The sequence below is a fragment of the Ambystoma mexicanum genome, chromosome 9 (genome assembly GCF_040938575.1).
Source record: "Ambystoma mexicanum isolate Mex_15411 chromosome 9, UKY_AmexF1_1, whole genome shotgun sequence".
Lineage (NCBI taxonomy): Eukaryota > Metazoa > Chordata > Amphibia > Caudata > Ambystomatidae > Ambystoma > Ambystoma mexicanum.
The window spans coordinates 232,971,092-232,996,788 of NC_090931.1; the positions used below are offsets into that span (position 1 = coordinate 232,971,092).

The 25,697-nt window shown below is 45.3% G+C and overlaps 1 protein-coding gene across 1 annotated transcript in view; it reads left to right on the forward strand.

The window, feature by feature from the left end:
• Nucleotides 1–233: 233 nt before the first annotated feature.
• The window catches only part of LOC138487900 (NXPE family member 4-like), a 459,230-nt gene continuing 433,766 nt past the window's right edge, over nt 234–25,697 (forward strand). The window contains exon 1 of the mRNA XM_069614526.1: nt 234–315. The gene's annotated coding sequence lies outside the window, so the exon portion shown is untranslated. The remainder of the gene's footprint in view (nt 316–25,697) is intronic.

A 25,697-nucleotide genomic window follows, 5' to 3' on the forward strand; every position in this document is an offset into this window, starting at 1 on the left:
ATCATGAAAACGTGCATTTTCTTCCAAGTTGACATTGAAATGCTGTGTGTGTGATCCTAACATCTCCCACCCCATTCTCAGTTTGTGCAATTAATCGGATAATGCCTAGCGGGTGCACCTGGTTGTACAGGTTGGCACCTTCTCTAAGGGCTGACCGGGCTCTCCAAACATGTCACGTGACCTTCAGGTGAGACCCCGCCCTCTCGGAGGAAACTTCATTTCATCGGGACTCCGCTGGCTGCAGTGAACGCTGGAAACCCGCTTGGGAAGAGCCAGAGGTCATCTCTAGGAAATAGATGCGCACAGAAAGAGCAGGTACACCCGAGCAAACCCACGGGGTTCAAAACGAAAAATGCTCTTGACTTTCTTTAAACGTGTTCAGTATTTTCCAGGAGTGTTCGTTATTTCGTGTTAAAGCGTGACATGAAGGCGCCTAGTTCAGCCCAACATGTTGTCGCAGCGCTTTAACGGGAGGGCAGTCAGAAGCTGGATGACTTTAATTATTGGTCGTTCTTGCGCTTTGACAGGGGGATTTCCCATCGCTGTGCGGTAACTGCGGGTTATTCATTACAGCATTTATGACATCGATTCAAATCCAACCCATCCACGCTCATCGTCCCTTCGTACAGTCCGTGTTGCCAAGGGGGCCTGACCCCAATAATGCCAACCGAACCCCTGCTCGCCTAACCCCAAAGTGCTGGGGCAGGAGGCAGGGGTCACACTGCTGGGACGTTTAAATAAACTCCGATTTCGTTTATTTTGAAAACCGCCAATAATGCACGTTTAAGAACAAAGGTATATTTGAATTACATTACCTTACAATAAACGAGCATGTCATTAACAATTATGGTTTATTGTACAATTTGAAGTAGCAACAGACATTGCCTGGGTGAATAATACAAACCTGCCCCCTATATCCGGGTGCTATTCTGCTGGTATGTGGCTCTCCTTCTTTGCAAATCTGACTTCTATATCCTACGCATATCAATTGGCGAGAATAAACAGGTGCGCGTGTGTATTGCCACTAAAGCGTACCATTTGCATTTGGGACAAAACTTAACACTGCAGCGCACTTTTTAAACTAAAAGAAATCCCGAACAAATATATTTGTACCACCGCACATGGTAGCATTCGCCTGTTTCCAACTCGGAAGGCAGATGGAACACCGGCAGCGGATACATTCACCTACTGAGTTTCCTTGCACGGTTTCGGCGTCACCGTCAGTGCGTCCAAGACTGAAACGGTCGGAAACCTGGACCTTCCAGTCACGATTCGTGTAAAATGTGTTAATCATGGCACCTTTGCTTGAGTGATTTAGTGCCAATTCGGAGGTATACGCACCTCCCTGAATTGTGTGTTGTGTGAGTTACTGTGCATTCTTTCATATTATGGCTGGGTTTCTGAGTATCAAATTTCAGCTTTGTTATGGTCGGGGGAAGGTCACGCACGCCCCAGGGCAGGGCATGGTACACATGCCAAAATGTAGCCATTCCATTTCGGATTTCACGGTCCAGTCAGGGTTTTAATTTTCCTTTCGGGTGCTTGTAGTGCTTGATTTTACTGCATTACAAACCCAGGATTGCAAATCCCAGAACACGAAAGATGAAACAGGACAGGACTAGACCATCCTCCCGAATGAAACATGCAGACACATGGCCACTGCACCTACTCCTCTGGGAAGACTTGCCCCGCAGCCCCACTCACAATATGGAGGTCAACGTCCCACACAGGACACCACCCCGCCTTCCAAGACCCAAACCACGGGTACAGCATTCGCAACCTCTGCTTTAAACCGGTTGCTACCGCTCTTTTTTTAACCAGTTTGGTCGCAGCGATGCAAATCACTGACGTGGCTGACATTTCCCAAAGTAAAGTGGCACTCATTTCATCGCCCTCGGGCAGATGAACGGCTGAGTCCGCAGTGCCCGAATTTGAATGTACAGCCTGCCATAACTTTCAGAGAAAGCATCCGGAGCTTAACGCGCACGTTAAAAGCAAGGGCCGCGGTCGAATTAAATATGTCCAAATACGGTTTGGGAAAACGTGGGGAGGAAGCGCTGTTTGTAGTACATGTTATTACGGAAGAGGATCGGACATGTGCAAATCAAATGAGCGGTCTGGCCTGAATTGGCGCCACATCAATTGTCTGTGAGCGAACAATCTGCCCAGGGGCGCCCCCAAGGGGTGGCCAAGGGGGGCCATGGCCACCCTTATAAAAATGCTGCCCCCCCCCACCGGCCACCCTGTGAAATTTTTAAAAAAAAAATGTTTTTTCTTTTTTCTTCGCACTGAACTGTGCATTGAAAATAGCATGCCCAGCAGTTCAGTGCGAACAAAAAAAGTATTTTATTTTTTTGCTTTTTCTTTTTTGCTGCGGTTTGCCGAAGCCCGCCGCCCACAGTGGACGGACATGGAAATAAATACAGCCTGAGCCTGGAGGCGCGCATTTCTGCTTTGGCAATTGGCTCGTGCTTCCCAGGCTGTATTTATTTCCAGGTTTCCAAAGTTCTGGTTGCATGTAGGTTGTTGTGCCGTCTGCGCAGCACATACTGTGTTGTTTCACACCATGACCAGGCTGGCAACCCGAAGCTGCATCTGGAAACTCACAGGGACTGTAACTAGCCAGGTGCTTTTCGATGCATAGACACATTGCTGTAATTCTCGAGGTCAAGCATAATGCAAACAGCCCTATTTTGGACAGCTGGAAGCTCGCCTTCTTGGAGATGTTTAGGAACATAGCAGAGCAGTATAAAACACAAGATAAAGGGACTGCCTGTAACTAGAATGTTCGATGCTGCCTACTTAACATCTGACATGGTGTACAGACAGACAGTGGGAGGATTTCACCAATCTCTGTACCTATGGTTGCAATGGCAGAAGCGTATCAAAAAGTAACCCTCCATGGCTAACCTGCTATACTGACTTGGGTGCGGTCACCAATGGAAGCAGAAAGAGAACTACTTAGCTGGCACCCTGATCTCTGTTCATAATAACAGTGCATCCAGGGCATTGGCGCCTCAATAATCCCCATCGCCCAGTCAAGGAGACTACTGTATGTATGCCACTGTGTCAAATGCTAATTATGTTGCGGATGACCTCTACCCCTAAAACATACTCATGTCCTATGCACATCCATAATGTAAGCTTCAGAACCATTACCTCTGAGTCAGTAACTGCAGCTGTGAAATGAAACATTGATATGAGCTTATAGTTTATGGGCCCTCAGGATGGATCTAAATTGTGTTTCTTTAATGATGGTAGGACTAGGCTTTCTTTCACAAGTTGTTGATAACTAAGCATTATTGCTCACAGCTACACAGGCTTTTATGAGCCCAGAAGCCATGCAGGTCCATGGCAGTAAAGCTATTAGCAACTGGCCGCAGTGCCAGGTGCTAAGCTGAAGTGCCAGTTTGGGGGCAAAGTTAACATGCTGCCAATATTTTTGGATTGGTGGCACTGCAAAAGGAGATGGAGACCTGTGCTGCCCTGCGGCGCCGAGAGATTTATTTCCACCACACTTCACAGAGCTGAGGTAAGCAGAGTGTGTCTGTGTGGCACCCTGACCTTTTGTTACTTCATTGGATGATATATGTCCAACTGAGCCAGACTGCCGAGCCTTTTTTTCCCACAATAGAATCATAACTCAGTCAGTTGGGAATCTTTCCATTTATGGTTGTCAGCAGCCCTGTTTCTTGGCCCGGGCGCACAACAGACCAGATGGCAAATCAATGTCACTTGGCACCTTGATTAGGAAAGTGGAGTTCATTGTGTGTCACCATGCAGACAGTAGTCCATGGCAAATCAATGCAGTGATGTGTGCAGCAATAATTTGTGTGCTGCACAAGTCACCACCCTGACCCTGTTGGTTAATGGTGTCAATGTGGTGCTCCCTTATGCAACAGTACATATAACTGTTTTTGTCTGATGTGCCTAATGTCCATATAGGAGCACACCGGACTGTTTTGTGTATGTGACTTTGACGGATGAGCATGCCATACTGTCCCCACACTTAAACAAGAAGCAAAAGAGCCCTTGTATGGTGTACCCCATTTGAGTGGCTGATGTTGCAGCCATTTTATACTCGCATCCAAAAACGTAAGCTGTCCAAATGAGCATGTATGGTTCAAGGTACAAACATTTTAATGTTAGGGTGAGTATTGTGAACCCTGATGTGAGCAACAAGACATCCATCAGTTATGCATTTAGAGATTCACACATACAATCCTTTTATCACAGAGTTGTTTATCAAATGTAGAGATCTCTGATCACTGTAATAGTCCTGAAAGGCTCTGTGATGTAATGCAAAGTATACAGGAATCCTCATTGGTGCTATTTGTCCCCTTTCCCACTCTCAGAGAGGTATTTTGAAAGAGCACAATAAGAGTGTACCAGACTGTCCATCTTGGAGTTATAACTTTCTATCAGAAAATAATTCATATGGTTAGTCTAGCATTGCCCCTTGCGAAAAATACAAGTGAGGTGATACGAACACAACACCTGCAACACAGGGCCAGGTCAGTGGGCCCTCAGACCCCTATAGGCTGTTCACACTGCAGTGTGCCAGTACGGACAGTTTAAAACTGCATTCAGGCAAGGCCTTCCCTAAGAGCAGGTGACAGAAAAACCATTTACTTGGGCAGCAACAGCTGTGTTTTCACATTAGAATTCTTCTGTAAAGTACTTGAATTACAATGTAATGAGACCAGCTTCATTTATATAGCATTATTTATTCATATTGAGGAGGGGTTTTGTCGCACAGCAGAGGTGTAGTTTGGGAGTGACATGTGCCAGTCAGTGGGGTGGGGGCGCATTCTGAGGTTTCGCCTTGGGCACCAAGTTTGCTAGAAACTACCCTGTCTGTCAGGCGAGGTGTCTCTTGAATGTGCATATGAAACGTGGCTCCCGTGTAAATGACTAGGGTATTTTCTATAATTTTTGCAGCTAGGCTGTAGCAGTTCTGTTTTTTTTTTTCAAAATTACTTTTATTGATTGTTTACAAAGCGTATGTAACTGCACCTCTCTTGAACAGTGCTCAAAAATTAATCTCGGCAAACGTATCAGTTTGGGTAACATTTAAAATTTAACTTGATTTTAACTCCCACCTCCCTCCCTTATTCCCCCCTTGCCCCGCAATGGAGACGAGACAGGCCGTGAGTTTTGGTCCTTGGGTCACGGGCAAGTTGATCAATGAGTGTACTTGGGGCTCGGGCTATTCATTCATTCCTTTGTAGGCTTCGAGGAAGGGAGCCCATTCCCTTTCCCTGCTAGGGGATATATTGTGCATGGCCCCGTAATGTTTTCCATTGCGTAGAGTTCTCTGGCTTTTCTGGCCCATGTTTTCTCTGTCGGAAGGTCCTTCTCTTTCCAGCCTATGGTGATACAGATCCTGGCGGCCAGCAGGAGGAAGTGAGTCATATGCAGGACTTTACCCTGCGCCCTTCTTGTTCCTCAAGTCTGAATAACACCAGCTTTGGGTCCCTACCCCTGGTAATCACTTCTATTTTCCTTATCCAGGCCAGAACTTCACTCCAATACGTTTGGGATTTAAGACAAGCCCACCACATATGCCAGTAATCGGCAGGGCTTCCACACTCCCTCCAGCACAAGGGGCTAGCATGACTGAACATCTTTGAGAGTCTGAGGGGGTCGTACTGCCACCAGTGCCTTCAGACCATGCAGTTTATATTGCGTTGAGATAGATATTTGTTGCACCATTTCACACATCTTTGACCACAGTTGGTCTGATAGTGGGGGACCTAGATCTTTTTCCCATCTCTTTTTTAGATTCTCCAGGTTGTTTTCCTGTTCCACTATCATGGATCCGAATAGACGGGAGGTGAGGCCTTTACTCGAGTGGGTGTCGCTAAGTATCCGTTCAAAATTGGTGAGGTCTCTTTGAAGCTCATCTTTCCACTCACTCTGATTTCGTGAGCATACCTTTCAGTTGCAGGTATTTGAACACATCAAAGGATCTCATATGCAGTCCTGCCTCCAGGTCCTGGATTGACATGCATCCATCTCGCTTTAGGATTTGCCCCACTCTTTCTAAGCCCGCTTCATACGATTCTTGATACCGGTACTGTTCATGAATTCTGTCTCTGATGGGTGGAGCCCAGATACAGCTCAATGGGGCTAGGCCAGGTTGTAAGACTTTCGATCTCTTTTTTGTTCCACCATAGTTTCAAAAGGGGTCCCATCAGAAAGTGCTGCAATATACTATTAGGGAAAGACTTCTTAGGGGCCCATAGCCACTCACCCAGAGACACCGGTCTAAGTGGGTAGGTCTCGATGGCCAGCCACTGCTTAGCAGTCCTGTTTTTAATATTAAGGTCCTGTACTTGAGAGACCTGATGGGGTAGAAAGTATCATACCTGTTACTCTTTTCTAACAGATTTGCAATTCTTAGTTTTTGACACATGGTGAAACTGTGACCAAAAAAAAAGGCCATGGAACCTGAAAAAAAGTGGACCACATTTGTCAATGACAGTTTGGGCCTTTTTTGCATCTATCTAAGATGCGTAATAGAGTACAGATGCTAGCGGTCAATGGTCGAAGTGTACCCAAAGAAGCCCCCACTGCCCCAAACATCATTACCACGCCCCCTCCTATGTGCAGTTATGTGTTTGTATTTGTATTTATTGATTTATAAAGCGCCTTACACCAAGGCGCTGTACAGTGGAACAACTTAATACATAAAAACATAAACAATATAACGGTGGAAGCAAAATTACAATATGAATCATTCAACAAAACAGTGAAAAGAACAATTAACTGAAGGGGAAAGGGGGAACAGGGGAGTGGGACTGGGTAGGGGGGAGAGTGATGAGTTGGAGGAGGGAAAGGGAAGGGAGAGAGAGGGGAGGTGGGAGAGGGGAGAAAGATAGTCAAGGGGAAAGGATAAGGAGGGAGGGGATGCAGAGGGGGGAGGGTGTTTCAAGGAGGAGAATGGAGGAGGAGAGATTTAAGAGAAGTGCGGAATGAGGAGAAGGTCAGGGTGGAGTGGATTGCGAGAGGAAGGGAGTTCCAGTGCAGAGGCGCTAGGAGTTGGAAGGAGCGGAAACTGGAGGAGGCACAGGGGGATGGAGGTACAGTGAGAAGGAAAAGGTCAGCAGATCGAAGGGAATGGGAGGGGGAGTAGAAAGAGAGAAGGGAGGAGAGATAAGGAGGGATTTGTGTGCCACCCGAAGATTTCCTATGGCCTCACCAGGCCACCCCTATAAAAATATTCTGGGGGCGCCACTGAATCTGCCCATGCATCGCCCAGCTTCAGTTGGTCTGTCTCCACTGCAGCAAGCGACGGCCGCTTTCAGCCATTGCCACTCCCACGAGGAAGACTAAACAGAAATGGGACGGAAAGGCGTGTGCCACAGCTGCTAAAATACTGAGTACTGGTGTAATGGGGCAGTGCTTAATTTGTAAAAAAATAAGTGCCCAAAAAATATTGGCCCCATAATGCCCGGCGCGGCGCCGCCCGCAGTGCGCGCACGGCCTGCACCAGTTCAGTGCTAGACCTAGATTGGCCCACCACCAGTCCATCACCCTGCTGCTGCTCCATGTCACATGTTTGGTGCTGCACCAACTGCTGGCACAGGCTAGTAGTGGGATGGATGCAGAAGGGCACACATGGGTTGAGAAAGTATAATGCTTTAAAGTTGGAAAACACTTGTTATGGTAGGTGTAATGGTTCCTGCATTCCGGCAACCCCAGAGGCAAAAGAGTGCATTTGAACACACTTCAAAGTTCTAGACCACACTTGTTAGACGTCTGGACCATACTTGCTATCCTCATAGTGATAATGCATTTGATAAAATTGTTGCAGCCGGGTGGATGTTATTTTATTTGTCAATTTTGTAGAATGACAATGACTCCCCCACCGCCCACCCCCTCCCACCACCTCCCACCGTCCTGTTTCCCAAATGGCTCTGAGTGGAGCTGGGGTCTCTTGTGAGCCTCACAGTGAGAGTATCTTTCTGTTTTGGCGTACACTAGGAAAAATAATAGACTGTATTTAAAACATTAGGTTTGATTGAATGAAAGTTAACAGATTTTGCAGTAATTACAAATCTGAGACATCCTCAAAAACACGTTTTTATTTAACCTCACACACTGAATAAATAATAAATAAACACGCTAAGAATAAATAAACACATTGGATATAGAACAGAACCAAACAAGAAAGTACAAGGTGCCATGTCTGGCTTTCATTTTAAACTTAGATAAGGAGGTAGAGAAGGCATTGAATCTATATCAATTAAATAGACTGTCAGATGCTATTTAAATGTTATGTTTGTTTGAAGTAAGTAACATTCTGCCAGTCACAGTATTTAGCCTAACATGGCAAAATATTCTGCATAACATTTCACAAAATGCCATGGTAACTCCAGATTCTATTACAACTTTGCCAAAAGCTAGTTGGGATCACCATGGCTAAGCTGCTATAGTAAAGTGCAAATTGCAATATATGAACAAAACAAACAAATGAAAATAGCAGTTACTAAATAAAGTACAAAAAATAATACAGGAAATAATTACAAGTGAAATAGTGTGCATAGTTGTCTCTATTCGCTCATAAAAGCCCATAAAATGTCTAAATATGACCTGGCCATGTCCTCTTTTCATTCCTTACTCCTAGGTTCATCAGCAGCTCTTCGTCCTTTTGCAATCCATGAATTGACATAGGGATGGGGTTGAACTTCTTCAATGGTGGGCCAACAAGATTAATACATAATAAGGATGAAATGGTGTCAGTATGCAGGGATGCTCTTGTTGATGTGCACACAAGATTCATTTGTGAAAACCCTCGTTCACACTCAGCAGTGGAGCTAGCAATAGTGTTCACAGCTGTCAAAAGTTCCTTGTAGTGTCTATTAGCTTCTTTTCCACCCGTCTCCCTATGTTCCCTGTAAGCCCGAATGGTTTGACGAGTGTCACCAATGTCCAATCTTTCACACAGAGATTCTATCTCACTTTCTCCATACATAGGTGTTAACTCATCTGGCCAGTACTGTACAAAACTTTGAGTTCGCTTATTAGCTTCTCGTATGCAACTTTGTTTTCAGCAACAGCAGAACCGCCTGTAGACAACAAACAACTGTAAATTTTCTGCAAGACTGCAAAAAAACTGTCCATGTTCAATTCTTTTGTCGCATGCCTTTCCTTCATGCAGGGTCACTCCTTGGAAATTATTTTCTTCTATAGCCTTCTGGCACTGGGAAGAGTGTTTTCCTCGCCTTTCTACCATTGCCTCAAACACTGATATTTGTCGGCAAATAGCACGATGTGCATCAATGAACGTGTAATCACGCTTTTGTAAGTCAAGAGACAATTCTGATAACTCTTGAAGTGCATCAAACATAATGTCAAGATTACCAACAAACTGCACAGACGAAAGGCACCTACATAGTCCAGTGTACATGTTTCGTGTTGTGCCATCACGAGAGCCATCACTAGATACCAATGTAAAGTGTTTATAAAGCGCAGGATAAGCATTCCAGATAGCCTCTACTGTTCTGTAGCTTGAGGCAACCCAGCGAGTATCTAACACTCTTCCTATTTTACAAAGCTGAATGTCAAGAGCATCCGCACAGTCTTTTAGCTGCAGATGATTTTTCACAGATGTGCTAAAAAGAGAATACAGTTTGTCTAGCAATGGTTTGAAATGATTTGTAGCTTCAATTGACATCATTGACTGCAAGTTCTAAGCGGTGTGCTGAGCAGTGGCAGGCTACAATATTGTGAGAAATTCTTTCTTGTAACCTTTTCACAACCCCGCTATTGCGGCCAAACATTACTGATGCTCCATCACAAGCGACTGACACCAGACATTTGGTGAGAAAGTCCTCACTCATTTTAATTGGCTCCTTTTGGAGCGAAGACAGCAAACTGTTCACTATACCTTCTGCAGACACATCACTGAGCTTGATAAGGCCAACAAAAATATTATCTGGAGACTCCATATCCTGTAGCTGAGTACGTAGGTACACAATTAAAGCCCTTTTTTTTATTTAAGGCAGTTGCCTCATCCAGCAAAAGGCTCACCTTAGGAGAAGAGGCAACTATTTTGGCAAATGTCTTTCGTTCCATTTCTGATGAAATGTGTTGCTGTATACTCGAGCAAGCCACATTGGAATGTAAAATGCGTCCCATATCTAGCCCATTCAATTGCTGGCAGTCTCTCTCAGATTCAAAACCATAGGCTGGCCTGTTCCGCTTTGCTTCTTTATAAGCCGTTCCGAATATTCTGGCAGCTGTTGCTATTTTCCCTGCCTGGGCTCTACAAGTTACTTTAAGCAATGTATCCTTTTTTGCCTGCTCTACTATTTTTGATCCTGTGACGTGTGCCTTCGTTGAAAAATGTTCTGTAATCTTCTTTCGTAAGGATCTTTGTTGCTTGTCTTTGTTGGTACCATATGAGCTAACAGTACACTCAGTCCATTCTTTAGACAATTTCATCCCATGTGTTTTCTCTGCACCAAAGCTATTCACTTCACGGCAAATGGTGCATCCAAGAGTGTGTCCTCTAACAATCAACCATGGGTACTTGCTTTGAAAAAATTGTTTCTGGTCCAGCTTCCAGCCTTTAGGGAGTTGGCCTTTCGTTAAGGGAGCTGAACGTTGCAGAAGAGATAACTGACCAGATTCCGACGTGCTAGTACTTGGAATTTCCGTGTCACTGTCGTTCGGTAGTTCGCGATCTTCATCAGTGATACCAGCAGTGCCGCCCAGTCCCTCTCCGAGTGGAATGCTTGCTGTCTGGATTTCTGTATGGATGTTGACAGTAGTAATGCTGGTGGTCTCATCTAGTGTTTTTTCTGGTTCTTCACAAACACTATCTGAATGTTTACTTCCCTTGCTTGTAGGCTCATCTGTGCTGCATTTTTTACCAGGTTTTGAAAAGTATGAAGAAATTTTCTTCTGGGCTCCAGCCATTCTATGGAAGGAAATGAGAAGTAGGGATAATCAATATCATGGGATTCCTTCCAAGTTTCGATACACACAATGATCAGGCCAGGGGTCAGGATAGGACAACAGACCTCTTAAGTGCTTCAAACGGAATCGAGGACTGGTGAACAGCAAATGTATAAGAACAAACACATATAAATTATAATTATGGTGCACACATGGAATGCGCTTTCCATTAGAGCCGGGCTAATAAATACAAATGTGCACACGTTTGACATGTCCTGGCTGAAGAGAACACTGCAAAAAGAAATCTAACAACAAATACCATGTGGGCGGTTTGTAAATGGCTGCAAAGTACCAGTTGCCTCCTTTTATTCCCCAACACACCACACTGAACCATACAATTTTGCAACTTTTGAAATATCGTTCTGTAGTGTAGTACCCATGCCCGTCTCCATTTAAAAAAAACACCCACTTTCCTTGAGTCAGTAAAACAATTACACCCCACTTATGCTTGGTAACGTACGTCTTTCTTAGCTTGTTTTCAGGGACGAGGATGCAGCGTACCACACAGCAGCCGGCGACTCTCAGATTCTGACTACAATCAGTGCCACCACGATGAACGAACCTCTGATGCTCCGGTCGCTCACTGCAAACCTAAAGGGGGGCAAAGGCACTAAGTCAATTGCATTGCAAACCGCTGGTGTGATACCTGTATGGTCAATAGGAAATTCAACTGCTGGAAGCAGAATTGGGATATTTGGGTTCATACAAAAGGCATGACCATTGCCCCTTGAACTGTATGCACCAAACATGAGGGTGGGAAAAAGAAAGCCTCATAGGACACAGTGGGCCAAATCTGAACTTATTGCAAGAGAGACATTTTACTAACAGGGCAAACATTCTAGGGCAGGATGGACTTAACATGATAGGACGTTACACTGCACAATATTTTACTGACCTCTATCACAGCACCCGCATACATATGTTTGACTTGCCTTCAACAGTGCACAGGGGAAGAAGAGGGTAGAGAGAACCTTTTCAGTGGAAGTCAGGTGAGATTATATTATTTGCCCAGGATCACACATTTATGCTGAACAGCAGGCACCTCCCAGGGTGCTGCTAATGCTTCATAAATATACCTAAAAGCTTTACACATAATATTGCTGTTAATTGAGACAACTAGAGTAAGGGCCCCGCCACCCCCCAGTCTGAATTTGACTGACCTTACTTTACATTATTATTGCGGCCAGGCCACTGCTGGCGGTGGCTGCAATAATAATGTAAGGTGAGCGGCTGCGGTGCCGGCAGCAGCCTTGGTCGGATGAGTCCCTAGGCAGGCTGGGCAGCCCTAGGTCATCCGACCAAGGCTGCAGCAGTGCTGCCCCACCCACGCCGCGTTACTTAAGGCTAAGCCAAAAAGGTACTATATTTGTTTTTTATTTTATTTTTTATTGGCAGAAATGCCTTTAAAAAAGAAGAACAGATATAGCACTACAATGTATTCTCTCTTCTCTCCTTAAATGTCCGGGTAACTCTCATCTGTTAAAACCTTAACATCATAAGATCACAGGCCGCATTCGAGCCTTCGCCAGCAGGGAGCCTCTTTGATGCATTCTCACAGTTTTGCCCTTGTTATAGGTATTATGTCAGTAGTTTTTTCAACAGGCTCAGGAAGCGAATTAACGCGTAGTTCAGATGTTTCTCCTGGCTGTCGAACAGGGCTTGCCACCAGTCGTCCGCACTTGGCGTTTGAAATTGCGTTAGATGAGGCCCTAATGTCAGTGTTCTCTCCCGATGTAGTCTCTTGCAATGGAGTGTCAGATGTTTTAAAGTTTCTTCCTTCTGATTGTAAAATCTACAGGCTACATTAAATTCTTCTGTTTTGCGTAGCTCTCTAGACCACTCTCTTGTTTTAAATGCGTTTAGTCTGAAATGTAGAAACAGGGCACTACTGCCGTTATCTGGGAACAATTCGATATAAGTCTGTAGAGTGTTTAGATTTCAAGCTTCACACGGGACATCCTTCATTAAATTATTAGCTGATCTTAAGTTCCCAGTCACGATCCAGTCCATTCGCCAGACCTTAGTTTTTCCGGCATCCGGGTTGTCGTGTAGGATTTTTAGGTCGATGTCGTAGAAAGCCAATATTTCCTCGCAGCGTTTATACCACAACAACAGCAGTCAGTTGGGATTTCCTTTGCTAGGATTTTGTAATATTTCAAATTGCAAGGCCACTTTCTTCATGGTCACCTTTCTGAAGAGGCTCAACAGGTTCCAGCTAACTCGTGCGTTGATTGATATTAAGTTTAGCTCGTATCTGATACATGCAGTTGATGTACCCTTTGGTAGTTGCAAAACCCTTACCCAGAAGATGTTTTCTAGGGTGGACCAGACATCCGCAGAGCATCCGAGAGGGTTTTCTGCGCCAAAGATCAGGGCCGCCACTACCTTTTGGCAGTAGAAGTTCCTTACCGGTTTTATTGAGAATTTTCCGTATTTCTTGTGTAATATGCTAGCTTGGCATGCAAATTGCCGGCATTTGGTTTTGGCTACCTGTTCCCATTGACTGTCGTTCAGGCTTGAATTGATTTGCATGCCTAAGTATCTTGTGTTTGTTGTATTACTTAGCCACTCTTTTCCCAAGTGCCATTTAGGTTTTTTGTGCTTTGATGTTTTCAAGTTTTGCAGTGTTAGCACCGCACACTTCTTTTTGTTGATTTGTAAGCCGTTAGCTCTCACATATAGTTCCACTGCATCGATCTTTCGCTGTAGGCCTATAGGTGTTACATCTAACAATATTAGGTCATCGGCATATAGCATCCAACTTAGTGGGGCTCTGTGTATTTTTGGAGAAAAGGAACGTACGCTGTCAATTGCTCCTCCAATGTCCGATAAAAATAAGTTGAATATTATAGCAGCCAGTGGGCAACCCTGTTTAACCCCACAGAAGGTGTTTATCGCTTTGGACAGGGTGCCTTTTTGATCCAGGCGAATTTTAATGCTTGTACCAGTGTGGAGCTCTTTGATGGCCGCTATCAGATCTTCCGGACATTCCCACGTCTTCATTTTCTCCCATAGTAGCTCTCTATCTATGCTGTCGAAGGCATGTGAGAAGTCTATCAGTGCGAGGTACACCTTGGTTCTTGTTCTTATGGCTTCCATTTTGAGGAGATTGATTAAGAGGAGATTCAAGGCGCAGCCTACACCCTTGACAAAACCAGTCTGTCGTGGGTCCAGATGTTTAGAGTCAGCTGCCCATTTCACAAGTTGTTGTTGTAGAAGAGTCGCGTACACTTTGCCTAGCACATCTAGCAGTGCGATGGGTCGGTAGTTTGTCGGGTCAGATCGATTCCCTTTCTTGAAAATTGGAATGATTATTGCGCATTTCCATGAATCCGGGCTTTTACAGTTAGCTACTATTCTTTTGAACGTCGTGTGGCATAGCTCCGCCCACAGCTCTGGATTTTCTTTGATTGTGTGGTTTGTTAGACCATCCAGGCCTGGTGCTCTGGAGGAGCTAGCTCTTTTTATTATCTCCTCGATGTAATTTTTATCAAAATTTATCTTCCATTTTTCTAGGTTAGATGATGGAGTCTCTACTGCGGTTGTTCTTTTACTGTACAGCTTCGAGAAGTGTTGTATCCACTCAGCTTCAGTAATTACATTTGTCAGCAATGCCATTTGCGGGGCTCCTTCGTTGTTGATTATCTTCCAAAAATCAGAGGAATTTTAGTTTTGCAATTTTTCCATTATTAGTTGTGAATCGTTCTGCATCATATCTGCTTTGTGTGTTTGTAACCAGTTTTTGTACTTTTGTTTGCAATTTCTTTTTGCAGTTAGATAACTATTGGAGTCAGTTTTCAGTAGATGTCTTATTTGCACTCTTAATTCTCTCTTTCTTTTTCTCACCTCTAGGTCAAATGTATGTTTTGCAACAAAGCCACGAGCTTTGGATCCTTGATGTTTTTCTTTGAAATCGTCTAAGAGATGGATATATTCAGTCTCCTTTTGCTCATCCACATATGTGGTTAGTATGTTTTTAACCTCTGTCTTCTTTAATTTCAGTCTGACCCTGTTGGATTCAATCATTACCAGGAATTTCCATGTTGAGGATTTAGCTCCATAAGCTGTGATGCATGACAGAATGACTAAGTCATGATCACTATTGGTCATAGGGTGCACCACGAGTGATATCGCGTGTTGATGTATTTTCTCACTGACATAAAAGCAGTTAAGCGTCGATCGTTGGGTGCCTCTAGATCAAGTTGGTTTAGCTGGAATATTACCTGCTAAGTTTCCGTTCATCAGCATGAGGTTTCTTAGCTCCATCTCTGTCGCCCATTGACTGGCGAGTTGTGTTTTGTTTGAGTTATTTGGATTCGATTCGATGTTTGATGTTAGACAGTTCATATTCAAGTCTCCACAGATCACAGTATCAGCGCCTACGTCTGCTTTGAACCAATCATCTATGACAGTTATAACTTGGTCTATATAGCCATTGCCGCTTATTATCTTGTGGTTCCAGTATAGATTCAGGATGTGGATTTTCTTGTTTCCTACGTTACTTTGTGCGATTGTCGTTGCCTGAATGTAGGGAGTCACGTTTTCGGTATTGAGGATTTGGTTTCCGGAGCTTTTTTTGACCATGGTAATAAGGCCTGCCATGGGCCTACCCATCAGTTGTTTGATAGCTGGATTGAATGCAATCTCATTTTCTCCAGAGATGGGACAGTTGTCCAGCCACGTCTCTTGAAGGCACACGACATCCAACCCTGGAAAGCAGCTCTCTTGGTATAAATGCACAAATCCTCTGCTGTTCCAGGAGCCAAACTTGACTGTCGGGGGGCGAGTTTTCTAGTTGGCATTAGCTTTGAGTTGTTTTATTCAGGGCTTTTGCAAGCCACCCCCAGTTGTCCGATGATTCGTTTTCGTTATTTTCCAGTTCCACTGTGCAGTTTTTCTTGTTGATGGCTTGAGTGCCAATGACTGTGATTTGGATTTGTTCCACCAAGTCGTTTTGAGCATATTCCACTTTTTTTAGGCCACAATCGCTGTCGATGCTCTGGTTTCTATTATGTCGGCCAACCTCTCGCGTTTTCTCAGAGCTCTTCACTTCATTACTTTTCTTCCAAAAGGGTGAGACTTTTCTTCCAAAAGGGTGAGACTAACTGTGGTTCTGTAGTTTTATTAAAGTGGTTTTTATAATTATCTTCATTGGTTAATTCCAGAATGTCGAATCCAAGCGACATCAGCTCAGGCGTTGCATCTAAGATACTGTTAGTTATCATTTTTGATTTCAGATGTAGTAATACAAGATCATTTTGGCCTTCCTGTGGAAATTCCACTGTTTGGATGTCATACGATTGTATCGTTCTCAGACGCGGGACGCAGTGGAGTAATCGTAGAACATTATTGCGGTTCATGATCACGTCATCTTGACTTTCTAATCTTTCAATCTTTATTTTATAGATGGATATGGAAGTTTTGTTGTCTGACTGCTCATTTTGGTGAGGGGCACTTCCTTTATGTTCGCAAGGTGCTTGTTTTATAGCAGGAGCTTTGATCGCCGAAAGTCCTTTCCCATGGCACTTGTTTGGTGCAAATTTTCGAACATCAGCATAAAGCTCTCGATTTTCGTTCCTGCGTTCTAGCTTGGGAAGGCTTTTGGGTACTTTTGTCTTTTGACACTCTCTAACCTCGTTTTTCTTGAGCATCATTTCCCGTCTTTCTGTCAGAGTGAGGAAGATAGAACTAGCCTCCACAGGTAGGGCTTTTTCGGTGTTTGCGAACTTGGGGATCATTGTACAAATTCTTTGTGGCGTTGTAACATGTGAAGACAACAATGTTGATGTTGGTTTTAGTTCTGACTCCCACGGAGGCGCTGGCCTGGTTCGCGCTGCTGTGACCTCTTCTAAGGTAATGTGCAGGGTTCAGAAGACGGACTGGACCGGGCCCCCAAATCTGGCTTGTCTGGCTCGCAGAAGTATCCTTCTGTAGGCGAAAATAGGGGATTAACTGTCTGCGGGGTAATGCAATCGGCCTCCCACTTTCCCCTCCCACCCTCCTCGAAACCCTTCTGTGATTCCTCGTAGCGTCTCACCTTAGGGTCTGGAAGGACAAGCTCTCCATCCTGCTTCTGATGCAGGGGCGCGTTGGTATCCAGTTACTTCACTGGATTTTCGGATTGGTGAGAACCAAACTTGCTTGGCTTCCAGGTAAGTTTTTTGATAAGAGGTTCCCCTTGTGTCCATGCATTAATGTACTAATACTAGTGTCTTTTTCCCCATAGGGGCCGGGATACGGAATGCCGGGGAACAGGCACCGACCCGAGATGAGAGGTGAAATCCTTGTAGAAATCAGGTAAGTCTTTAATGAGCTTTTTTTGGTAATGTCTTTTCATTCGCTCATTAACGCTGATGTCTCTTTTTCCCTTTAGGGGCCGGGGTCCGGAAATGCCAGGATGCGGCGCGGACCCAAAATGGAGAGGGAATGAATCAACAGGTAAGTCTTAACATGGAGATTTAGCTTTCCTTATTCCCTTCTATCTCTCACCTTTTGTTCTGGTCTTTTTCTCCCTAGGCGCTGGGGCGTGACTGCGAATCCGGATGATCGCTGCTGAACATGGAGGCGCCCTGTAAAGGTGAGTGGAATGCGGCGCTGCAGCGATCGACGCGATGAGCTTTTAAATAAAAGTCTTCCTTTTCAGGATTGTCGGCGAGATGTCTCCGGGATGCGGTTTTAGCAGGTAAGGACTTTTCCTTCTTCTGTTGTCTTCTTCTCTTCCTTTGCAGGTGATCCAGGATGCTGGCAGGCGTGGCAGAAGTCAGGATGCAGGAGCAGACACGGTGAGCGTCCAGCTGCTAGATGCAGAACAACGCGAAGCACGTGTGGCTGTTCGGGTGGGGTTTAAATCGCCTTGGAAGAAGTTCCAGGTATATATCCTTCCTCCAATCAGGTATGTATCCTTCCCCGACCACGCCTGGATGGTAAATTAGTCCCACAGGTAAAGTAGTTCCTTTCAGGCCTCAAGGAGGCCGGGATCCTGCAGCATGATCTGCATCAGGTAAGTGCACCCAAGCACTCCCATAATGAGCCTGGCGCCTATGGCGCCAGGACTGATGTCTTTTATGAGCCTGGCGCCATAGGCGCCAGGACACTGTCCAAAGCGCCCCTATATGGGGTTTCTGGGTCCTTCCTTGGGGACTGGATGTCCGCTTTCGGGGACGCAGGGCTTGAACCGGCTCCCCGGGAGCAGGCATCATGACATTGGCTCCAATTCGTCAGTGTCCTCATAGGTTGACATATTTATCAGCTCGTTCATTTGTTTGGCTTCCTTGTCAGATTCCTCACTTTTTTGATTTGAGAGCTCACCTGTCACCTCCTTTTGTAAGCTCTTTTTATTCAGGGTTGGATCCACAGGTTTTATGTCTGGTTTACGGTTACATTTACTGTTTTTATGTTACGTAAGAACTTTCTGGAGTTGTTGCCACGTCGAGAGTTCTTAGTGCATTGATTTTTGTTTTTTTTAATTTGAGGTTGCTTACTAGTTTAAGTGTGTCCCAGTAATCTGATTAGTGTTTCCCTTGAAGATCGCAAAGATGCCATTGTTCCTTTCAGTCTCAGTGTCAAGATGCCCAGAGGCGCAATCTTGCAGTCTGCCACATTTCTCGATGTCAGTTGAGGTAGTTGGTGTTTGTGGATCGAGGGAGGATGGATTCAGTGTCGATCTCGTTTTATCTAAGAGTGTTTGAAAGCAAGGCTTGTTAAGTTGTTCCTGTAAGTGCATACTAGGTGGAATAACTTTTGTTGCGTTATCAAGCACTTCAGGATTCCTTATCTCCTCCAATCTTATGTCTTCATGTAAACTTTTCTGCTGTGTGGCATCATCTTTGGTTAGATCTATAGGTGGTGGCAGAGGGCTAGTCACCTTTTGGCTTCCGATTGTGATGCTCTCAGGTTGTTGCAATGGAGAATCACGTTTATTCAGATCGGGCTCCAGGTTGGTGCTCGCCTGAGGACATGTTTTGTTATTCATGCAGGTCAGCTCTTGGGAATCCGGACGGATACTAATGCGTTCATCGTTGGCAAACTCTGTTGGGGTTTTCCTTGTTTTTAAAAGTTTGAGTGCTTCTTTAGCGATTTCTGCCAGTAACTTTTTTTCCGATCCGTTAGTTTTCCTTTGATCCAGAAGAGTATTCAGGTAAGCCTCAATTCTTTTGTTGGAGTCTCGTTGCACTTGGTTCCTTAATGTGATTTCCATGTCCAGACCTACGAGTTTTGAGTTGATCATTGCAACCAGTGTGGACAGATCTCTGAGGTTCCCATCTACTTGCTCGTATAGTTTTAGAAATGGAGCTATAGATATTGCAAGAGAAGACATCACAAGCGGTTGAATCTCTTTCATTATGCATCCGACTAGTTCAGAAGAAAACTCCTCATGCTTATTTTGTGGGGATTGGTGCGTTCGGGTTTGGGGCACCTTGGTTTGTTGTACTGTGGCTCTGACTAAGAAGAGTCTGACGATGATGACGAAGGGAGGGGTGATTGTCTCGTCTCAAGGGCACCTCCGTGCCTGGATGGGGGTGTTGTTGGTTTCATTAAAGTCTGTAGAGGGATTTTTGTGCCTTTTCTCTGTGAACACGGTAGGGTAGGAGATAGGCTGTGGTCGATATGCCTACGTTTCCAATAGGCGTTTTTCCATTGCGATAGAGGCGGAGCTCCCAAGGTCTCCTTCATTACATCTACAATATCTTCAATGGCCTCGGTGACACTGGGCTCATGGATCGGAGTGTCCGGTCTGTCTTTTACTGTGGCGCCTCGTGCTTTATTTATTAGTGAGATGTCATTTAGTATCTTGTTAATGACTTCCAGTGAATTTCTCCTGTTGGATCCCATAGCAGTAGACTCATTGATGCGAAGGGTCTCGATTGTGTCATGACGTGCTTGATGGAAAACTTCATCGTCGTTAGGAGAACCGACCCATTCGTCCCTAAGTCCCATTTTTTGCTTTAGATGTAGATGCACTTCTCTGTTTGCCGGTAAGCTCTTCGAGGAGATTGAGGAGGAGTCAGATCTATTTGTGGTTGGGCTTTCCTTCGTCGCTTCCATCTCGATGACCTGTAGTAAGATGCCACTTTCATCGTGGATCAAGGCCTGGCCCATGTCGGTTTCTAGAAGTAGTTTGCGAGGAGAACCATTAGTGCCTGACTCGGCGTCGCAGGTATCATTACTCAGGAGCGCGCTTGAAGGATCACTTTCTGGGGCTCCTTCTGTGTTAAGGGGAGCGAGACATAAAGCCGCTGGGCAGCTCGCTATCCGGTTTTCCCCCGCGTTCTGCGGACTTATAGTGCGAAGCTGATTATTGGTCATATCATCAGGAGTTTTCAGTTGTCCTTCTCTTATTTGCATCTGGTCTAGATCTTAGTCTAGATCTTGTCTGTTTTCGGGGTCAGATGCTGATGATGAACAGTTTATCTCCCCCGTGCAGTCACCGTCACAGTCTGACTTGCATTCGGGTTTGCAATCGGGCTTGCTCGACTGCCGCCGTGTGGGTTTGCGTGAGGTAGCCAGCGAGTTCCATCTTCGCAACTGTAATCTTGTTTGTGGGTGTAGCAAACTTTCCGCGTGTAGGCGGCCAGCAGACGCCGTTTTAGTCTGTACTTATAGGTCCGCGTTAAGTTTTCCAATAGGGCCTTGTGTTTCGGTCATTCTCTTTTTGGTGTGAGTGCTCGAGTCTCTACAGGTGTGTGTTCAACTCAGCTCAGTTTTAGAGTGATCTCCGTACTTGGGAGATTAGGGATCAAAGGGGTCAGGCCCCCCGCAGACTCCCAAAAACACCCCACCCAAATGATAGACTATTTGAATCTGGCGTTATGCGCTTTTTGCTCAGCTTTCAGAAATAGATAGTATCGGATATTTACTTAGAGTGCGGGGTTAGCTCACCTTGTTTATCCGAAGCAGTGAGTTCAACCGGACTCCAGTCTCAGCTCTGGGTAAGAACACTCAGATGTTGTTAATCCGTCAGTCTGTTACCTTTATATTGCGCTCCTCCAGCGCCAAACAGCCACACAACAGCCAGCGCCCTTTATGCCGTCGGGCTTATCCGTATATAAGTAACTAGAAACAAAGCTGGAGTCGAGGGTATACGCCGATGAAATGAGTCCACCCACTTTTTTCAGATGGTGGACTCAGTCCCCACTGAGCTAAAATGAGAACCATTGAATCACTTATATTGAATTAAAGCCGACCTCGGGATTGAACCACAGTAATCAGGTTTGTAGGCCGGACACTTCACCGCTGTAGCCTGTATTATATAACCTGATGAAAAATAGCAAACAACTAAAGGTACAATGTTGCATTTCAGTACTGCAAGTCACAGGGAAAAATGTTGTATTGGTTCTTGGAGTTCAAAAATGCACCACTTGTAACGTTTTTAAAAACATTTTTAGAAGAAAATATCCTGTCTGGGTTTTGTGTGTGCGTTGTTTTGATGAAAGGCAAATGCCATTCGTTTTGTGCAATTTGGGTGGTTGTGCAAAGCCAATTTAATGAAATGTACATACTTCACCTTGATATGCTCATTTCTGGCAACGTCACTTATCCCATTGCATTTGTTGATGAGTCCCCCCACTTTAATTTTTAGGGCTTGACCCCTGACTAGAAACATGGTTTGCTGAAAGAATTAAATCTGTCAGCTGTGAAAATGACTATGCATGTTTGTGCGCGGTTTATTTTCTCCATACTGTGGTGTTCTTGGCACCAGCTGGCAGGCTGAATCCCCTATGCAACTGCGACTTCATATAAACGGAACTTTCTGCTGAGGAAAACTTTCTTTATCTACCCCGAGCTCTGAGCAGGCCTGTCGTATCGTTACTTTTCCTGTCACCCACAGCGCGAGCAAAGTCCCTGAACATCCCTGGGACTGAGGCTGAGCCAGGTTTGGGAAAGGCCTAACTCTCCAAGGAGTTGGAATCAAGGAAGTGCTTTTCTGCAGCAGTGCAAGCAGCCAAATCATGAGAGAGAGAGATCCCTGCACGGATGCTGCCTTGCAGTTTGCAGTTCTTTTTGAGGATTATAACACCGTCAGTGAACCCGCTGCCGTGATAGTGAACGGGGAGGGGAGGGCTGTGTTCTAACCCAGGATGTGTCCTATGCAGAACAGGGGTTACGTTTTGTTATTTTGCCTTGTGTTTGTAAATCGCCCATCTCCAATGTGTAGTGCACACATCACTCGCAATGTACTGGGGAGGGTTGCAGCTGCAGCGAGCAACAGCAGGTCGCTCGCAATCTGCTGCGCTGATGCTGCAGAGTTGCAAGAACATATTTGTCACTTACTTACACACAAATCAAGCACTAGCTAAAGCACACACTTAGACGCTTAGATTGTGGTCTGATGCTAACCTGTGCTGGGACAGTAGCCACTTCCTCTGAGTAAATGTGTATTCACTAATCCCGCCATAAAGGGCCACAATTGAGGGGAGTGGGTGCATGACAAAACTGACCCTAACATTTCGGTGCATACGGCATTTCAGTTCACGACCAACCCATCATTTGCTGGACAAAATTATAAACCCCTTTACAGCTTGTCAGTTGTGCAGTATTATGGTGGGGAAAGATGGTGTCCCAGGTTGGGTGTGTAGAGTCTGAATCCGGTGGTTTGAGTGTGAATATGCTGCGGTGTATTGAGCGGCCGGCCTGGGCTGAGTTTGGCGGTGTGCTTATTGCACCCAGCTTGAGTAGAGGTCGTGGGTCATTGACCCAGTGGCTCACTTTAAGCTGGTGTGCCTGCCGTGTATCTAATTTAAGCTGAGTGTGTCTTCTGATTGATGCAGACTGCAGTCAGCGGTGTCTGTACAGTAGTGCCAGAGTTGATGCACAACACACCTGGGTAGAATGAGATGGTGGCAGCAGCGATTGCTCGTGTTAAAGGCCGCTTCGCTTGGTGTGCATGTAATAAGTCATGTCATTTGTTTTGAGTAGCACACGTCTGCACTTCTATCCCATTATAATCTTTGTCAATGTGGTTTGGCTAAAATGCAGAGCTCTGCTAATTGAGATGCCGGGTGCCCTAGCACTGTGCGTCGTAGGTACGCAGGGCGGACATTACAACCCCGATTTATGGAACTGAGCAAATGGGTATTTTTGCAGTGCAACGCCAGTGCAAAGTTCTTTGTGTACTGCCAAAATGGCTTTGCTCTGCAATAATCCACTTTGCACAGTTCCAGGAATCAGGGTTTAAGTGTGTGTGCTAGCGAGAGCGTTCTGTGGACTGATGTGCCTATTGCAATGGTGGTACCCGGTGGGCTGATGTGCCTATTGCAGTGGTGGTACCCGGTGGGCTGATGTGCCTATTGAGATGATCAATAATTATCCTGAAAAGCCTGCTCTGCTAAATGCGAGTGCTTCTCACTCACCAAGTGCTCATGGCGCAGCTTAGAAAAGATGTCTGTCTTAAAATAAGCAGACATTAGCAATGCGTGGGAGTATGATGTGAAACGGGGAAGTGGAGGCAGAAAAGACGGTGAAATTACGAAACAGGCTTGCAAGAGAATCACGGGGGGTTAAGGGGATGGAAGAGGTAGAAAGAGGAAGGCTGAATAATACAACTAGACAAGGCACACAAAAGACAGCTAATGCTGTATGGTGAGGCGGAAAAAGACCATGCACAGAACAAAGCACTACAGAGTGAGGACGATGCCAATGGGTGTTAGGGTGACTGGATGTGTCCATGTTATGTGGATACCATTGTTACTGTTCTTGTATTTCCTTTAACAGGTCATTGCATTCTGGGAGGTGTAGTCTTAATTAACTTCAATTGAACACATTGGACTCAAGCACTCAATATTTTGTAGCGGAACAGGGTGTTGCAGAGCAAGTTTGGATGAGGTGAGCGATACTGAGATAGTGTCGAGACACTGATTCAGTGAAACCCGAGGAGGTGGGCAAAAGTGATACCGCGGGAGGGGGAGAGCACATTGTTTTTACAGAAATTAAACCGAAGAGGAACCTGGAGGGATGGTGAGAGAGCAAATATAATTGACGAGGGGAAAAGTTGGATGCACTCAAAACCTGTGAATAAACGATGTATAAACATGGCAGGAGAGATGGTGAAGGAATGAGAAAGAAAAGAAGAGGGGAGAAGGGCGGCATAGAGGGATAGCAACAAAAGCGATGGAAGGAGGAATGAATAAGTGAAGAACGGGTGGCGGTTAGTTGCAAAGATTGAAACACGAGGGAGAGAAACAATCACAGAGAAGAAAGATGGAGAAATGGACAAAGAGAGACACCAATATTATATGGGAAGAAAAGAGAGGGTGCAGAGAGAAAGGGCAGAATATATAGGGTGAGAACGTGTGAAAGGGTGAGGAAAGACAATGGGAGAGAAGGTTAGGGCAAACGTGTTATCGATCTGGGAATTTCAACAGGGAGGTTACAATGGAATTTCACTAGCTCATGATGCATTAATAGTTATTTGTTCGGATCTTAATTGAACGTGAAGCTCCGAGAGTTTTGACGTTTTGAACCATATCTTTACCTTTTCTGGCTGCAAAATGATTCTAATTTCTAATCAATGTGGGGTCTGGAAGGACCCGGGCCCCTCAAAGGTTAAACAAAAAAACAGGCGAATACATACATGAGCGGTGGCGTAACACAAAATGTGGGGGCCCCCCTGCAAGCCATGCTTAGGGGGCCCCCCGAGCCCGGCAAAAATTCATGGGTCATGCCACACTTTGGGCCGGCCTAGATTATCACGCTTGCCCAATACGCATGGACGTGCTGCTGAAGGGGTATACCGCACACTGTACTAGGAGAGAGATATAAGTATGTGTTTTAATGCAATATACAGCACACTTTCTGAGGAAAAATTGGCTAAAAAGCCAGAGTGTTTGCCATTGTTTTGTAGGGTAAAACCAATCCAATACATGCAAATCACGCGCTGCTATTAAAAATGCCATGCCACATTGAAAACATGTCCCACTGGCTGCACAATGTAGACCAGTGTAGACGCGTAATAACATTACAGTAAAGCATGCCAGGCCACATTTAGACATACCTAGACTGGTTGCGCAAAAATGCCAGTCGAAGCAATAACACTCATCAAGAAGAGAGCACACATTGAAGCCCGGGTCTCTGCTGCCTCTAACAACACTGCCAAACTCTTTACAATTTGCATGGAACTGGTCAATCCTGTTGCGGTCTCCACCTCTCCTGTTCCCTCCCAGACCCTCTGTATGGCTCTGGCCTCTCACTTCTCTGCTAAAACTCAGGACATCCTGTCCTCTAGCTCCTCTTCCTCTCCCTCTCTTGGCCCCCCTTTGGTCATCTCTACCTCTCCTCGTCCTTTCTCCTCTTTCTCTCTGACAACACCTGACAAGGTTTCTAGACAAGTCTGATCCATGAAAATGATGTCCAAAAGGTGCTCCCATGCTCCTCCAGAACCATCAAGGACCATATTGACACGCTGCACCTTGGCCGATTTCTTTAATCACTCTTTCACCACTGGAACGTTCCCTCTCCCCTTAAGCACTCCCTTGTGCACCCACTCCTCAACACGCCGTCTGTCGATCCTACCTGTCAGGCAAACTATCGCCCAATGTCCATCACCCCATTCCTGGGCAAACTCTTGGAAAAAAGCTGGCCATCTCCCAGCTTACTCTCCACATTGAATCTGTTGGTTGTCTCCATGACCATCAGTCTGGCTTCAGAGCTGCCAGAGGCACCAAAACCTCTCTCCTGAACACCTGTGAAGATCTGCTCTCTAACCTTGATTTCAGCATTCCTTCTGTCCTAAT